The sequence below is a fragment of the Octopus bimaculoides genome, chromosome 7 (genome assembly GCF_046866305.1).
Source record: "Octopus bimaculoides isolate indiv1 chromosome 7, ASM4686630v1, whole genome shotgun sequence".
NCBI lineage: Eukaryota > Metazoa > Mollusca > Cephalopoda > Octopoda > Octopodidae > Octopus > Octopus bimaculoides.
The window spans coordinates 65414502-65420885 of NC_142934.1; the positions used below are offsets into that span (position 1 = coordinate 65414502).

At 34.9% G+C, this 6384-nt stretch overlaps 1 long non-coding RNA gene across 1 annotated transcript in view; it reads left to right on the top strand.

The window, feature by feature from the left end:
- The window catches only part of LOC149134725 (uncharacterized), a 9657-nt gene extending 4325 nt beyond the window's left edge, over positions 1 to 5332 (top strand). Inside the window, exons 2-3 of the long non-coding RNA XR_016242654.1 lie at positions 1889 to 2012; positions 4139 to 5332. This is a non-coding gene — a long non-coding RNA (uncharacterized LOC149134725). The remainder of the gene's footprint in view (positions 1 to 1888; positions 2013 to 4138) is intronic.
- The last annotated feature ends 1052 nt before the right edge of the window (positions 5333 to 6384 follow it).

The window sequence follows — 6384 nt, forward strand, 5'->3', positions numbered from 1 at the left end:
AGATGGGACAAATACAATGTAGAGCTTTTCTTTTTGGGAGGGGAAGGAAAAAAAAAGGGGGGGGCGATCAAAAGGGATCGTAGGAAGGAAAAGGGGGTAGTTCGATCAAAAGGGATCAAAAAAAAAAAAAGGGCGATCAATAGGGATCGTGTATCACACAGTAATGTTCTCGTGTAAAAGGAGGGGAGGACAGTTTAGGTTTGGCCGTGGAAAGAAAAGCCTAAGATAGATAGATAGACACACGTGACCACACAGTTGCAAAACAAGGTAGAAGAAAAATAGTACTTGAATACCAACGGTAAACTCAAATACTATTTTATTGAAGATAGAAAAAACTTTGCTAACTCTTAGTCTATGTTTCACGTCATCGTTCATCAGACAGCTGTTATAATAATGGCTTCAAGAAAATAGTATATATATTCATAACTAATTAGTTGAAGTGTTGGTGTATGCATGATGTTCCGGTGATATGATGAGCTGGCTTTCTTTATTTGCATTAATTTGTGAATATACAATTTTATTGTATATTATTACAAACCTGTATGAATAATTTCTTCCATAAGGAAATTAATACGACATGAAGAAGATTGCGAAATGGATCTAATCCTATGTAAGCCACGTGCTTACATAGATAACTATATGTTCACCTGTCATAACTCCTGAATTTCTATTCGTGTGTGTGTGTGTGTGTGTGTGTGTGTGTGTGTGTGTGTGTGTGTGTGTGTGTGTGTGTGTTTGTGTGAGTGTTTGTGAGTGTGTGTGTGAGTGTGTGTGTGTGTGAGTGTGTGTCTGTGCGCGCGCATGATGAGATAAAGTATATAGGGTAACAGATGATGTACAACATGAGCAACAATCTAAAGGAGGGCTTGTACAATATCGTTAAGTTAGATTACAGTGAGGGGTAAAAAGACCATGCACTTTGGGCTCTCGCTTTTCATTGGAGAGTAGAGAAATGTAAAAATATTGTTAACCGAACTTCTTTGCCAGAGCTGAGAGAAAAATGGTCGGGTGCTTTAAAAGAGAGTAAAGAGAGAGGAAAATGTTGTTGACCTGGATCCTTCACCAGAGACTATAGAAAGACGATGCTGGTTTGGCTTATTCTTATTATTAGAGAATCGGCAAAAACACAGCCTTTGGACTGGCCTTTCTCTCTTTAACAAAGTGGACAGAAAGTGGGTGTTGTTTGTCTCACTGAAGGCAGAGAAGGAGGAGTGAAAAATATATAGAGTCGCAATGAAGAGATCTACTAGTATATGAAAGCTGGATGTGAGGGAGGGAATGAACGGAAAACAATAAACACGGAGTGGTGTGGTAGTAACCGGATGTTGGTCAGACTTCTAAAAATTGAATCTGACATAGGTCGAGATAGTGGTGAGGTCACCACAATGAAAGGTTGTATCGAACACACCTAGAAAATAGTACAAGCAACTAAACCTACAACTGATATACAAAACTTCAAGCTGGATTTTGTCCTTTTGATCTTGTTTGCTCTGATTACTTTATTTAAATATAATTGTCAACATTTATGATATGATTTTATTTCTTTATATTAAAGTGTATAAACCTATAGTATCAGTGACTCTCACTTGGCAACATATTAAAGTATTATTATGATAAATTTAGTGAAGGGGAGCTATGGAGAGTTAGGTAGAAGCCAAGAGAAACAGAGTAAATATGAAGGCATTGTGAGAAGTATGGAATAAACGAGGGACAATAAACAAGAGTGTAATAAGCAAAGTATTTCGTTCTATCATAATTGTATCGTAAATTTTTATGATATCAGTTGCATTCATTTTGATTCATATTTTATGCTGCCGTTATTGTTCTTGTTGAAAGCTTTGTCAAGCTGTGTCTATTATTAATCTTTTGCTTTTTTTTTTTTTTTCAGGCTGGGTATATCGCGGAGATATACCCAGAATGACCTTCTAATTCTTTTTTTTTTTCTCTCTGAAGATGATAAAGTGTGATTTGAGGAATATTTGATTGCCATACGAAACAAGTTGATTGCTCATGTAATAGCTCCTGCTTAAAATTATTATTATTATCATTATTATTATTATTATTGAGTGAGAGAGCGGTGCATGCCATCAAAGTGACACTGGGGTACAAATATATGAAACCCAGTATACCCATCATGACTACCCGTCTGATAAGGGTATACCAGGCACATGCATCACAACCATATGTGCGTGACATGGTGATCTCATATCAAGATAAACAGTGCATGACTTTGCAGGTGGGGCCCAGTTAGAATTTTCTTCAGGTCGAGTAGCCCAGCTTGCTCAAAAGGTCCCTGAATAAGGGTTGTTTGAGGATGATGAACGAAACACCCATGTTCCCAAAGGTGAATTATCCAAACCTCAAAGAATTCCTCTCAACACATGGCAATGATGCTCTCCCGCTACTTCCACTCAACTGGTTACGGTCAAACAACTGACAAGCAAATCTGTAGTCTTGAGCAGAATATTTGCTGTAGCCCATCTTTTTATACCAAGACAAAACAATGTACATGATAAAACTTCCAATCAGTTAAGATCAGAAGCCATGTGAGTCACTGCCTGGTACTGCATCAGGGCATTTTTATCGTTGTTGTTGTTGTTATTGTTATTATTATTATTATTATTATTATTATTATTATTATTATTATTATTATTGTTATTATTGTTATTATTATTATTATTATTATTATTATTATTATTATTATCATTATTATCATCATCATCATCATCATCATCATCATCATCATCATCATCATCATCATCATCATCATCATCATCATTATCATTATCATTATTATCGTAATTATTATTATTATTATTAATATTATTATTATTTTATGTTTGACTTTTGCTTTGCATTTGTACAAGTTGGATCCAAGTCTCACCCAGAGACCTTAAGAGACAACAAGTTAGAAGTTCATGTAGGTGTTATGCCTAAGGTACCATATATTTGGATTTGTACAGTTTTGTTCTAGTGAATGTTTAAGAAACCATAAGAAAATTATCTGTTTGCTTTAAAATTTGAGATCACATAGACAGTATTTTACGTAGGATATGGGCAGTTCCCATGAGCACTATCTTTTGAACTTCAGCCATTTTGGGGTTTCCTGGTATCTGAGCTAGGTAGTAATCAGCCCGTTTCGCTGTCATTCCCAGGGCACCTATGACAATAGGTATTGTTTTCGTCTTCAGATTCCACATTTTGCTAATTTCTATTTCAAGATCTTTATATTTGCTCAGTTTTTAGTAGGTCTTGACAGATACGTTTATATCGATTGGGACAGTCATATCAATGAGGAGGCATGATTTTTGTCTGAAGTCTTTCAGTATGATGTCTGACCTATTTGCATCTATCTTTCTGTCAGTTTGAATGGTGAAGTTCCAGAGGAGTGCGATGTGATTATTATTATTATTATTATTATTATTATTATTATTATTATTATTATTATTATTATCATTATTATTATTGTTGTTGTTGTTGTTGTTATTATTATTATTATTATATTTCAAATTCGACTGAAGTCGACTTTGCCTTTCATCCTTTCGGGGGTCGATAAATTAGGTACCAGTGAAACACTGAGGTCGATGTAATCGACTAATCTCCTCCCCGCAAAATTTCAGTGCTTGTGCCTTTAGTAGAAAGGATTATTGTTGTTGTTGTTGTTGTTGTTAAAAATAAATTTGTAAAAGATAAATTCTTAATCCAAGAGCGCAATGTCACAATACCGATGGGATACAAACTGTCCACTCCTCATACTGTTGTCCAACTCCTTATCGGCACAAGCAGCTGTGCCGTTCCTGTTATTTTCCGTCTGGTTCCAATGATTGGAAATGACCGTCTAACATCCTTTAAGGATTTCTAGTCAAATTTAGCAACCTCAGTACTGAATACAGTCTAGTGATCTTTTTTCATTGATCTCTAATTATTGAATCTCTAATTTTAGTTCTTTTTTTTTTTACATAAACAAGGAATAAACATAAACATATTTTTGCATAAACAAGATATGCACACACACACACATACACACACACACACACACACACACACCCTCTCTCTCTCTCACCCATACACACACACGTACGCACATATACTCATATACACATAATTCTGTTGAGTTATTGCCTACTAAATTCCACAGACACGGCATTGATCCAACAAAAGAAGACGCTTGCTCGCTTGCTGAAGATGCCGTATAGTGAAATCGAACCCGATACCACGCGATAGAAAACAACATCTTGAATGTATGGCTATGTCTGTGACACCGACAGGGCGCATATTTCCAATTTAAAATAAAATAAAGAATATTCTAAGACTTTTGAACTTATGAATATTAATTAATACCTCTGTTGATATCAACTTTTAATGAAAGCTTTTCTTTTAAAGCAATCCGAGCGGAATAATCCATAGAAAACTATCCCTACTTCCTTCCAGAAGATCAACAGTAATTCCATTGAGTTACGCATGAACACTTCCACTTCCATTCGAAGGAATCATATCTAAAAATAAAATAAAATTAATTCTTCTAAGGATTCTTTAACGGATTAAACTTAAGTCGCGATTAAGATTCGTTCTTAGAATTTACTTCAACAATCACCACGACCATTATCCAGGAAAAAAAAAAACTGAACGAAATTTCAAACGTTGTAAACCGTAAGGAGTAAATATTTTCATATCAACATTGAAGAACTTTTATTTCACTAGGGAAAGCTGTTTTGATAATGATTAATTAACACCATCTTCCAAAGATTGTCAGTAGTTCAGTCCAGTATGAATTTATGCCCCATCCCTTGGACTTATGTTGTCTATCATGGTGAATCAATCAGACGATATTTCCCAGACACCCGCCACATCTGCAATCCAGATTTACCCATCCCTAAATTTGTTCTGTTCATCTCTCGTTTGCAAATAATGAAATCATTCTGCTAAGACGTTTTGTCCGTGAACTAATATAACGAACAAGATGGTTGATGACGTAAGGAAGACAACCTTGATAAATAATTCCTAATGACTACCAGAAAAATATAACCAATACAACGTTTCAATATTCCGACTACAGTATACATCTGAGATTCTATGCTATTAGGAGTACCGGACCAAATATACGGAAGTGGACCCGATTTCTGTATTTTCCGGTTTTCTGAAGACTGGTAAAATGTATACTTAAAGTATAAAATAGACAACGGAAGAATTAAATTGTACTTAACGGACTCAAATTAATGCACTTCTAAAGCAGCGTTTGTGTGTTATTTATTAGCTCACATAAAATTCTAAAAAAGATATTATAGTGTACCATGTATTCAGTGTAATATTCATAGGATGAAAATAAAATGAAAAAAAGTAACGAACATGATTTTATTTAACAAATGCAGGTGCAAATTAATACACTTCTAAAGCAGAATACTGGGTGTCCGGGCTAAACTTGATATTTTATGTCTCCATTTCGAATAAGTACCAGGCTTTAAAAAGAAAAAAAAATAGTTCTGGGGGTCGATTCATTGGACTAAAAATTCCTCAAGGGGGAGCCCCAGTATGGCCGTAGTCTACTGAGTAAAACAAGTAAAAGATAAAAGATATATATATATATATATATATATATATATATATATATATATATATATATATATATATATATATATATATTATTTATATTATTTACATGTGACGGATATTTGTCCTCATCTTGTTTGTTCTTAACACAACGTTTCGGCTGATATACCCTCCAGCCTTCATCGGGTGTCTTGGGGAAATTTCGAACCTGGGTTCTTATTCCCCAAGACACCTGATGAAAGCCGAAACGTTGTGCTAACAACAGCCGAAACGTTGTGTTAACAACAAACAAGATGAGGACAAATATCCGTCAAATGTAAATAAAGTAAATAATGTACATAATTCCTCATCTCTTAAATATAGAACTGTAATATATATATATATATATATATATATATATATATATATATATATATATATATATATATATATATATATATATATATTCATCGTGCCGCAGGGTTTTCTTATCCCACGTCTATGGCGGAGTGAGGGTATGCCGGAGTTCTTCATATGTCTTTTCAGCACATGCCCCTATCACAACCTCCAGCCAGCATAGCTTCACCTGCCGTCACGCATTTCAGCATAGCTGTCCTCCGCTCAAGTTGATGTCTTCGTCAAGCAGGCAGTGCACTTTCCAAATCCAGCCACTGACCCCTCTATGATATGTGTATGGATTTATGTATGTACGCATGGATGGATGGATGGATGGAGGGAGGGAGGGAGGGAAGTATGAGTGCGTATGCGTGTAATTTTAATGTGTTTATGATATCTGTCTTTATTTAATATTAGTTTAAATGACCGAAACGAAGCTGGAGTAGTAGTAGTAGTAGTAGT